Here is a 12751-nt window from a genome sequence, read left to right on the forward strand (position 1 = left end):
TTAACACATTCATCAGGGAATCTAAATACCTCATTGTGAGAACTTCTACTAAAGATTCAATAAGGGACAAATCTCTGCAGGTACTAGAAATTTCTTTTCATTTTCTACTGTGGGACCTGGAGAAGCTACTGGTCTACTGTGGGAGGGCCACACCCTACTACTTTCTGCGGAGACCCAAACCACTGCCTGCTCCAGCCTCTCCTATGTCCTGGCTAATGGCCAAAAGATGACTGAGTCAACTTCAGGGACAAAGCGGTTCTCATCTCCTAAACCAAGCTTGTCCAACCCGCAGCCCACGGGCTGCACACAGCCCAGTATGGCAGTGAATGAAGCCCAACACAATTTGTAAGCTTTCTTAAAATACCATGAGGTTCTTTTTTTTTTTGGCAATTTTTATTTGTAGCTTGTCAGTTATCGTTAGTGTTAGTGTATTTTATGTGTGGCCCAAGATAATTCTTCCTCTTCCAGTATGGCCCAGGGAAGCCAAAAGGTTGGACACCCCTTCCGTTTTCCCATCAGGCAGTGGGAAGGAAGGGTAATGAATTTGAATAACAAGCTTTCCTTCTTTGCCTTGTAAACACTATCACTTAACTGGACTCCTTGCCTCCAATTTCTGATCTCTAAAGCACCCTTTGCGCTGCTGGCACTTAACATTACTGATGTTAACTGATCTGACCATGTCACTCTCATGCTTCAAGCCCTTCATGTGCTCTGTGCTGCCACAGAGTAAAGCTCAGATTCCTTAGTACGCTATTCATGGCCCTCCCAAATTTTTTACCACCTTTTCCGTCTCATCTTTCACTGTCCACGTCCTCTTCCAATCTGGCTTGTAGCCTCAGCTCCCCAGCCACATAAGGCTATCGATGTACTTTCATGTCTTTGAGCCACTGCTCATGCCATATTCCTCTGCCAGGAAGATCCTTCCTTCCAATCTCGATCTGTCAAAATTCTCCTCATCTTTCAAAGGCTGGCTTAAAGGCTACCTCCTATTTTTAAAGTCTTGTCTAATTCCCTCAGTAGGAATTAATCCTTCTCTTCTCCGGGCGAGCATAGTACTTGGTTTATATTTCTTTTATGACACACTGTGCCTTGGAGTCTAGTAATGTAGCCATGTTTTCATCACCCTCATTGAAAGTAATTAAGTTATCTCTGTATCTTTGTCTACAGCCCCTATGCTCAGTGCTTGGCACAGAGAGCTGCTCAATATTGAATAAATGAATGCAAATGGTGATGATATATGCATACGTGATGAGCGTGTGTGTGTGGGGATTCTCTATGTCCTTATCAACAGACCTCATCAAATCCAGCACTACATAAAAAATGGGCATTCAACAAATAACTCCTAATAAATGACATGGATATATGTATACACACACACACATATGGGTGTGTGTGTGTTTTACTTTTTATTTTTCCCTGTGAATTTCATTTTGAAAAGGAGTCATAGAAGTAATCATGTTTTCAGTGACTTCCAAGAACAACAAACAAGAACAAAGACCATTCGACCAAGTAAAAGCTCAGATCTGAGCGCCATCTCAGTATATTTTAATGAAACCTGCAGTTTTAACAATAATTTGGACCATGGGTTATCAGATTGCAATTACTGATCAATCAATTTGCCACACAATAGCTCAGGGAATGACATAACTGAAAAAAGAAATTGGCAATATGAAAATTGCTCCCCACGGGGATACCCTTATTCTATATTTGTGTCTGGCAAACAAAGGCAGCAGCACCACTGGGTTCTGGTCTGGAGATCTTTCAGCTCTGACCGCCTTCGAGCATCCATATGCAGCTATAACAAACTGCCTCTAGCTTGGCTTAATCTTTTGTATTAGCTCATTAATGAGTCTGGATTCCTTCCCCATTTTCCATGGTATCCCAGGCAGGCACAAAGGCTCAGGCGGCAGGGGGCAGCTTTCCTTTTGCCTGACAACAAGTGGTCACTGGTTCCAGTCTGGGGCTAACAAATTCCATAGTTCTTTGAAGGTAGAGCCTATGGCGTAGGTCTGCCCTAGGCTCTGCAATGCAAAAAAAGAGCTTTGGGAATTTGGGCCTAGGCAGTGTCACTGGTATCTGTGACATCACCCCAACAGCTGAGAGTGATGGTGTCTCAAGAAAGCTCAGTAGCCACAAGCCCCGTGAATTCTTTCTGCTCTGTTGGCATGTGAAATACACACACACTCACAAACATATTATATGCTGCTTAAAATCATTCTAAATACCTCCTGTGAGACATCTGCCAATAAGGATATCATGTCAGCTGGGTTTTAAATATAGGAACCTCTCACCATCTTCAACCAGAGAGCAAAATGCAAAAGGAATGCAGATTAACTTGCCCTGAACTTTATAGCTCTGAAGTCTCTCCACTTGATACCATCCTTCCATGAAAGGTCCTGGTGGGGCTGAAGATTAAAATGGGACTTCTGGATCATGTGGTAAAATCTCTAAGCTGTACTCCAAGGGCAGCCTGCCTATTTATAGAGCCTCTACTTCAGGGCAGAGTTCAAACTTGGGAAAATCTGAAGAACTTAATTTAAACACACACACACACACACACACACACACACGCAAAATCATCTTCATTTTCCATTCAGTCACTTTGAGCCAAACTAATCTTTAAATAGTTCAAAAATCTGTTGAAGGTTGGCTAGATATATTTTTCCAAGAATCTTTAGAATTTAGATTATTATATTTAGAATTTTTAAATCATTTAAACAACACTCCAAACTAGAAAAGTTGTAGTCTCTCCATTCCAGAAATTGATAAACTGAGGCACAGATACTCAAGTCACTTAAAAGGTCACTCTTGACTTGCCCTTACGCTAACCCTTCATATTGTAAGAATATGAAGAAAAACAGTACCTAGAATTATATTGAGTGCCTACCACATACATTATCCCTAATATTTGTCTTAACTTTTCAAGATAGATGATAGTATACCCATTTCACAGATTAGGAAGCATGAGTATAGGAAAGTTAAGTAATTTGACCTAAAGCCAAGTAACTACAAAATGACAAATCTAAGAATTAAATACAGATCTATTTGGCTCTAAAGCCTTTGTTCTTTCCCTCAAACTAAATAATCCAGTGTTTTGGCTCTCAAACATCTCACTGAGACTCTCAGTCACATACCAGTGATGCTTTACAACTAAAACAGGTAGTATTGGTGTTAACAAAAACTCATGTGGAGCAGTGAACATCACAATCCCAAAACAGTCCTTTTTAACCTTTAAACAGGGTGGAGAGTATTTTTCTAGTCACTTCCATGTCTCTCCCTCTCCCACCTAAACATACATGTAAATCTGTATCTTTCTCTTCCCACAAAAAATGGCAACAACATCAAGAGAGTTACTAAATTACCACAATATTTGGGGGATATTGTTTTGGGTCAGTGAAGGTTTCATAGCTATTTCCATCATAACTAAAAACTAACATGTGTGCTAAGTTGGGTTTCCCCTATCATGCTTAGGCACTCATGTTTGTGAATCTACATGTAATACTTCACATTTAACCCCATGGGGATATTACCCTGCTAGTTTTTTCCTGTGATTGTAGCCTACTGAGATATTTTTGCATCCCAATTGTGTTATCTATGTATTCACTAACCCCACCTAGCATCATGCAGTCACTAAATATTAGAAGTATGCCTTCTCTATCTTCAGTTAAGTCACTAGCAAAAACTTTAGGCAATAAGGGGCTAGGCACAAAGTTAATAACTAAAGGACTCACTCTGGGCTGATATTGATACATTTCATATTTGATAAATAATTAGCTACACATTTATCCAACTAGATGATCAGTTAGCCAATATTTCTCCTTACTTATTTTAAGACAAATCATAGGAATCTCTGTCAAACACCTTGCTGAAATTGAGACCCAGCATGTCTATGCCAGTCCTCTGATCAATAAGGCATGTGCATGCATGCTCGTATAAGGAGAAATGGCCTGATTAGTTCTGAGTAAGTCCACAGTGGCTACTTGTAACCACCATGGCTGCTTCCAAGAGCTCATGCTCTCCAAGAATCTAATCTAGAATTTCATTAGGATGTGACACCAGACTTTCTGGTTTGTGGCTTCCAGAATCCAATTTCCATCCCTTATTGAAGGTGAGGGTAAATAATTGTGCCAGTCTTCAGTCTTTTGGCTCTTCACCAATTCTTTGTGATGCTTCAAAGTTTAATAACAGTGATACCATGATAATAACCATAAGAATCCTCAGTGACCTGGAATGTAACTAACCTGAACTTGTATTTCATTTTTGTGGCATATCAGAAGAGTAATTCTCTTAGCTTTTATTTGGTTTCGTCAGCTGCTTGCCCATAATACAGAACAGATATTACTCTGAGAAGTGATGACTTAGCAAAATAGGGACTATGAAAAAAAAATCTAGATCAACTTATTAAACAAGGAAAAGAAAACCATACTTAAGAAATTATCCAATAAGATCCAGTGTATATGAATAATAATGTAATCTTTATTTTGGATATTAATTAGAACTCTGTTGGAGACACTCCACTTAACAGTTGCTACATAAAATCACTGTGGTCACTATCTAATGAAAGCACATAGTTAGGAATACAGAATTAATCTCCTTATTATCATTTTACCTTAACTGTGTACCAACACTGAGCCCATACAGAATTTGGAAACATTTCTTGCTATGTGTCAAATAAATTTACAGTTGAACGCTAGATCTCAAATAGCCATGGGATTAAAGGACCAAGACCAAACATTTGTGTGGGCCAGTTAATGCAAGACTGCACCATATAGACAAGCTAGTTTAAGACAAAAGAGCTCAGCTCAGTACTTTGTTCTCATTGGATTTTGTTAGAATCCTAATGACATGGGCAAAGAAAACTCATATATGTTGGTCATCAGCTTCAAAGAAGCCACTTCTGGTTCACTAGTACTACAGCATGGGCCTTTAGCTATCACTTCAATAATGTTACCACCAAGCCATTCACATTCTCCCATTTGGTCTTCATTCTGACCCACAGTTCATTTTAGAAAGCAGCTGATGGGGACTGGAGGGCATGCTGTGACTTCCTTGTGTATTATAGATATTTAGTACCTCCATTGACCACTCAAATTAAGAAATGGCTCACATGGATTTAAGCCTTTAATGTTAGCTTTAAGGGCATCTAAGATTTTTGTTATTTTTGCAGTTGGACCCCTTTAAGTGAAATCTTACTTAGAAGACCAATATGTGAAGAAGATTTTTAAAAATGGAGCTGCTCTGGTTAAAATAGGAATGGGGGACTTAGAACAACCTCCACAGCACCTCTCCCACATTCCCTATGGAACACAATCTGAATACACTGCCCTAAACAACTGAGCTATCTGGCACAGAAGCCCACTGACTAATATGATGCTAATTTTGTCATTCTGGAAGGAGGAAGGAGGCACGAGATAAATTATTATAGGATGTCCAGGAAGGTGGAGGAGTTGAGATCCAGGGGATGAGACTGAAAGGATGACTGACCCTGAATGAGAACAGGAGCCTGAGTCAGACTCTGTGAGTGGGTAAAAGGCCATGAGCAACAGGTCTTGCTGATTCTGCCTTCCTTTGGTTCAGTGACCCCAGCAGAGACCTCCCCACCCGGTGCAACAACTGCCCAATGAGTTGAATGAGGCAGTTGGGCACTAAGGTATACTTGTTAGGCCCAAACCTACTTAATATCCAAAATAAGTGATAAATAATTAGGAAGTTCATGGTTCCTGCTGTACAGCCTTTTGTTCCAAAGGTGAACTTCCTAAGTATGGGCTTCTGCCATGATTTGGAGTACTTACTGTATAAGAAAATGTGTTTGTATATTTGCAAGCACGTTTGTATCAAGAGCCTTTGGAAGCAGAGCAAATGGCTGTATAGAATATTAACCTGTTTATTTCCCAGTCCCAGTGTTGTCATTTACTGGTAGTATGACTTTGGACAAGTCATTTCTCTCTCTTGGCTTTAACATCCTCTGTAAAATCAAAGGGTTAGACCCTATGATCCTGCACTTATGTAATTCTGTCCTTTAGCACAGACACTGGCTAATAGTGAATGTGAAAATTACCTTAAATGAAATCTAAATTCAGAAATAAGTTAAGGGCAGCAAAGGTTAAGTCCTTTGAATTGACTGATCAATCAATCAATTATATATATTGAGGGTCTACTTTGTATATGCTACTGTGTTAGGTGCCACGGGATACAAAGAATTAAATGTGCGATCCCACACTTAGGGAGCTTACAGTCTAGAAGCAAGATACATATTCATAAATATATCTCAGTTAATTTCTGAAATAGTATTTGAATACACACACATACATACACACACACTGATATACTTCATATAGCAAATGTTTGTAACTGCAAACCTTTTAGGGAACGAGTATTTGTAACTGTTTATTAAAAAGTATCAGCCAGGCACGGTGGCTCACACCTGTAATCCCAGCACTTTGGGAGGCTGAGGCAGGCACATCACCTGAGATTAGCAGTTGGAGACCAGCCTGGCCAACATGGTGAAACCCTGTCTCTACTAAAAATACAAAAATTAGCCAGGCATGGTGGTGGGCACCTGTAATCCCAGCTACTCAGGAGGCTGAGGCAGGAGAATTGCTTGAACCCGGGATGTGGAGGTTGCAGTGAGCCAATATTGCACCACTGCATTCCAGCCTGAGTGACAGAGTGAGACTCCATCTCAAAAAAAAAAAAAAAAAAAAAAAAAGGTGTTGCATTTGGCCAGTGGGTAAATGTAAATAGAATAGGAGACCCTATGAATTTCATAGATAATTTAGATATGTATTTCTAAACTTCATAAACCTGGTAGTCTATATTGTTTGACAGAATTGTCTTTTCATATGTAGAACTTGCCTTTCCATTGTTAACACTTCCAATTAAAAATATTCTATGAAAGAATACAATAATGTAATGAGAAAAGTTCATGTATTTCCCTCCATTGCTCAATCAAGATGACCCCAACACTAATACCAACAACATTTTGGCTCGCCATTCCCGACTCATCTTCCATTTTTGAGTAATTTAATTTAATATGCAAGGACTAAAATACATGACCTAATTTAAGTATCTTTAATCCTGTGTATTCTAAATATAGCAAATAGTTCATTTTCAAGAAATTTAATATGAAATACTTGGGAATTCTTCTTGGTGCGGTGTTATTAAACTGTATATAATAATTAAGATATTAAAAACACATGCTCCCCAAAGCCACCAGACATTGTAATTATTTTTCAGGCTATTAGGCAAAGTGACAGAAGATTTTTTAATGATAAATCCCTTTTGGAGTATATCAGAGAATTTCCTTTTGCGTCATGAAATAATGTTTAACTCCACAGAGTCTAAGTCTGGTATTTAAAAGACTAACTCACATTGTCCTTTTGTGACTCAGAAGTCATTCATTGGCTCTTGTTAACATGCCATTGTAGGTACTCTGTCCTTCACACACACACACACACATTCTGGCTCCATATGGAAATAAAGGGCAATTACTAGAGTTCTGCCATGTCACTTGTATGTGAACAAGTAAGACAGACACTGGGACATAATTCCATTTGGGAAGGTCTTTTACTTAAAGTTGACTTTCAAAAGGTTTCTCCTTTTACTTAGAAATTTTATATCTATATTGGCTTTTCTAGCAACCATTGCACTAGGCCAGTGTTTTACAACTCTCACTCCTGTTATTGTGAGAAGACTATGAAAACAAGTTACCTGGAGTGTTTTCCATCATGTCTGAGATTCATTTCAAACATTTTTCTAAAATCACATGCTAAGGAATGTCCTGAGTGCTCCTTTGGCACTTAACAGCTTTACTAATTAACTTATTAAAAATTTTAACTTTCTATTTCAAAAATTAGTGTCTTCATCACACTAGAGTCTGCTAGGCATCTTAAAAATACTTTTCTGGTGTTTACAGAGGGGGATGGAAGTAGAGACATTTCAGTGTCTGTTCTAGATTTTTAAATTATCTTTGACCATTTAACATCATTCTATGAATTAGGACTCACTAGCAGAAAGTTCTTCTGCTATTTATAACTCAAACTCATGCCACAAAGTTCCTCTGTTTCCATACAATGTGGTGGTTAGTTTTCCAAGAATCTCACCAATTGAGATTTTGTAAACAATGTGCTTAATCTTTCATTGCTGCTGATTTTAGAGTTCGGCCATAGAAATGACCATATTTGGCACTTGAAAATTATCAGACCACAAATTAGGGAGTTTTTGTTATTTGTATTCTGCACATCTTTTCTATATAGATCTTCCTAATAGGTGTGCCATGTCTTGGTACAAGTAAAGGAAAGTGCACAGAGAATGAAATCAGTAGCTCTGGATTCTAGGTCTAGCTCTACTACTTACTGTATGGAAATCAGTAGACTTCTAATGCCCATGGTTTCTTCATCTGGGAATGTAAGTAACAATGCCTGCCTTGCTTTCCTCTCTGAGCGGCTATAAAGATCACATTATCTAATGGATAGGAAAGAGCTTTGCAAACTGAATTGTGCTATGTAAATATATGGCAGAATTATTATCATTCATATGGCATCACATGGTTAACATGATTCGAAAACAGGTCACCTATCTGGCCCTGGAGGAGGGAAACTTAGGGGTGATAAATGCAAAACTGTTTTTATAGTTTAATGTTTTCATAGCCTAATGAGAACAAGGCAGAACAGAAGAATTGGGTGGGGGGAAGGGCAAGTTTAAGTTCCATCTGCCCAGGCTGGAAGGCTGGTGGGAAGGGAACAACCTCTGAAAAGATGAGAGGTTACAAAGTGGAAAGGGGTGACCTGGGAACAGGGTGTTTTAAAAAGAGTGGCAGAGTGGAGAATAAAGTCACAAGACTTGTTCACAAGAGGGTGCTGGGTTAAAGCCTGACCTTGAGCCACAAATCATGGAATCACACGGCTGGAAGGAATCTTAAGAGGCCATCTCGTCCACTCCCCCACCATTCAGCGGGACATTTCAACCATCCCAAACAGATGAGACTTTATCTAACTTTGAATGAAAAGCTCTGACACCAAATGGGCAGGTATTGACTACTCTGGCTTCAACTGTTTACAACGGGCAGGAAAACAATTTCTGGTATTTCATTTGAACCTGAACTGAAATGGGGAAACAATAAATGGATAGATTTTTCTTGGGAACAATAACTCCTGTGGCAGTTTAGGGACTGCTAAATTAGCACTAACTACATAACTACTCTTAAAGAGAGAGAAAAGTTAACAACAAAACTAGGTTAGGGGATAAATGGCCCACAGTATTATACGAGTAACGGTGTGTTGTGATCATTTTTGGTAATTGTGGAGTCTTCTCTCCATGTAGGAGCCTGGAGCTGAATGACACTAACAAAAACAAAACTTAGTTGTTGTTGTTGTTGTTTTAAAGCAATATGGCCTAGCAAATTCCAGGACTGACACTGAGGACGTAAAATAGTTCAATTCCTCTCCTAACACAAGACAATAAATTCTCACACAAATTAGAAACTGAAAAGGAAATAAAAAGGTCCTCATTTCTGATCGTGGGAATGTTACACAGGAACTCTGGCTTGGAAGGAGGAGGGGAGAACATTCCACACCTGTAGGCCTTCCCAGGAAAGGCACCTGAGCCTGGCCCTGAACCCATCCCCTCAAGGTTATACCATGGGACTATCAGTATGAAAATAATGTTACTTTATTCTCTTAGTGGGTATATTATTTCCAGAGCTATCAACAGTAACCATAACCTGCAAGGAGGCAGCTGAGAATTCCCAGGAAACAAAGTGAAAAGCTATTTTGGGATGTGCTCATAAATGGCCTAGCCATAGTTCATCTGGATGGACAAACGTGGGGCATACATGCAGAGAGAGAGAGAGAGAGAGAGAGAGAGAGAGAGAGAGAGAGAGAGTGTGTGTGTGTGTGTGTGTGTGAGAGAGAGAGAGAGAGAGAGAGAGAAAGTATCTCTGTATTAGCACGCTATTATAGTTTTAATAGATGCAGCACCGAGCAAGGGGCTTAGGAAAATAACATCACATTCTCAGATTCACCACTCAATTACATGTGAACTTGGAAAGTTAACTTAATTCTACCTCCCTATCACCAAAGCTTTAGGCCGATTTAGTCAGGCATTCAGTGAATCCAGATGTTTGGCAGTATATAGGAAACATCTGGATAATTGACTGAGTTTTCAACTGAACTCACTGAATCTTTTGGCAGCATGTCTACGTCTACACAGCCACTGATGGCTTTCTGCCTCAGTTTCTCTAACTATAAAAAGGACAAACATTATTTATCACTTACCTCCCCAAAAAACAGTGAAAATGAGATAAGGTTTAAGAGTAATAATGAGTTCTTGAAAAGATTCTGTCACAGTTTTATATCTTATAATTCCAGGTTGGATTTTTTTTCTAAGCAGTTAGACCTTAGAACATGACATCACTTTGAAATATGGGTAAATGCTATACAAAGAAAACACATTATCATTATCATCAACATCATCGACATCATCATGACTTTCTTCTTTATGACTTCCCTAAAGTGTCTCACTTTCAGATCGAATCATGGCCAAAATATGAATTTTATTTAAGGACTGAAAAAATGTGTTTCAGCTATATAAAGCAACACAGATGAGAAAAAAAATCAATATGGGTGTTTGGAGTCCAACAATTTTAACAGCTCAACTGAAACAGGTAAAACTGGTTTATCAATGAGAATTAATTGGTTGCTCAATGGTATTTGTATAGAAACTGACAATGTTCACACACTTATTCATGGCCAGAGGTAGGAAAAAGGAATTGTAATAGCGACCTTTCTCTCTATGTACATCACCCTACCTGTCAGCTGGTTTCAGCTTTTCGTGGCTGAAAGTTAGAGGAGAGGGAAACAAGGAGACAACATGGGAGAGAAAGAGAGAGAAGAGATGCACTAAAGGGATCTATAAACATACGAAACTGGGGGAGAAGAATTAGACTGGCAGAAAGTACTGGAACTCCCTTTCAAACTCAAGTCCTGCCTATAGAGAAAATCCTAAACACAGTCCTCACAACTAACTGCCATATATTAAGTGCCTGTCATGCACATGCAATTACATATATCTGTGTGCATATTTTATATATATATATGTATATAATATATATATATACACTGGAGTTTTTGATACCTTTACCATAATACCAATGAGAGAACTAAAGCTCAGAGAGGTTAACTGATTTACCCAAGGTTATATACCTAGTAAAATCTATAACTGAATTCAGATCCATTTGGATTCAAAGCCCATATTCTTTTTACTGTGCCCAAAGCCTTTGCTGAAAGGACTTGCTATAAATACTTTTTAGTGACTGCCTGATCATATAGAAGCCCACGTCTGATGCAGCTTTCCCATTTTCTAGGGTGGGGTCCGCGCACAGGTCTTCACTCTATCTTTCTTATGACTGCCCCTCCCTTGCTTGTCTTTACCTACTCAAACCCTACTCATCGCTTATGGCAGATCTTAACACTTGCCCCTCTCTGCAATCTTCCCACTAGCCTAATCATGCCACCCAAAACCAATGAGCAGCACTCCTCTTCAGGCTCTGCATCACAGGCTGCCCTTTATCTTTATTTAACCACTTCCTATGCTTGTGCTTCCTCTCCCAAGGATGCTGTGAGGACAGAGGACTAGACTTCCTTTGAATCCCCAAAATCCCTGGCACCTGGCTGAGTACATAGTAGGTAATCCTTAAGGTCTGTTGACACAAGGGACCTGTTGACAATACTCCTCATTTAGGATTAGGGACACAGTGATGGAAACTGAGATTTTGGCCTCACCAGTATTGGGGTCTAACCAGTTGAACATAGCCACCTAGACACATTTGGTTTGAGATAATTTGTACCACTGTCCCCAAGTGAAGTATATCATGCCCTCAACTCAGTAGTAAGTGTTTTACATTGTTTGTGCTCTGATCCCCTCAGAGATGCATTTTGAAATCATCACACTATATCTAGCAAGGCTTCATAGAACTTAGTGAAGTTGTACTTTCACACACACACACAAAAAGGCTCAGTTAGGTAGACGCTGCCATTATCATTTGCTCAGCAGCACTATCAGCTATTTATTAAGTGCTCACTGAGTACAGAGTACTTTATTAGGCACCAGAGGAGTTTACACTCAAGCATGTCATCAATACTTTCACAATGCAATTGCAGTGAAAAAAATACTACTCTTAGAAAGCCCTTCTAGGTATTTTCTAAGACCCACAAAAATTTCACTGCTAAAATCCATATTTTAAAGACCCACAAAAATTTCACTGCTAAAATCCATATTTTAAAAACTCATGCCAATGTCTTTGTATAAAACCTCTGTTCTTGCATAAGGATTTCAGTTCCATTAAGTTCTTCCTAAACTATAAATAGAAGTCAGTGATGCCGGAGTCCTCCCACCCATGGATCATGGGGCAGGAACACTGTCACTCTGGTATATGCCTTTTTGGTGGCATTTTTATTGTGGCCACAAAGCAATCACAAGCAGATGGTACAACTAACTTCTATTTGTGTCTTGTTACTAAACTTCTTATGAGAGGAAAAACTATGTGTACAGGTCAAGGGAATCTGTGGGTGTCTCTGTGCATGGCAGTGAGTCAGAAGCTGGCAGGGATGCAGTGAAATTGGACTTCTCCTGTCTTGCTGGTGACAGTGAAAACTGATACATTCTCATTGAAAAGCAATTTGGATACATGCATTTAAATTGCTCATATCCTTTGACCCAATAACTTTAGCATGTTAAGAAAATAAGCTAAGAT

General features: G+C 39.1%; 1 protein-coding gene across 5 annotated transcripts in view; it reads right to left on the bottom strand.

Moving 5' to 3' along the window:
• Positions 1-12751, bottom strand: part of GPC3 (glypican 3) — a 456076-nt gene that overhangs the window by 107320 nt on the left and 336005 nt on the right. The window lies entirely within an intron of this gene.

Source organism: Theropithecus gelada, chromosome X (assembly GCF_003255815.1).
Source record: "Theropithecus gelada isolate Dixy chromosome X, Tgel_1.0, whole genome shotgun sequence".
Taxonomy (NCBI): Eukaryota; Metazoa; Chordata; class Mammalia; order Primates; family Cercopithecidae; genus Theropithecus; species Theropithecus gelada.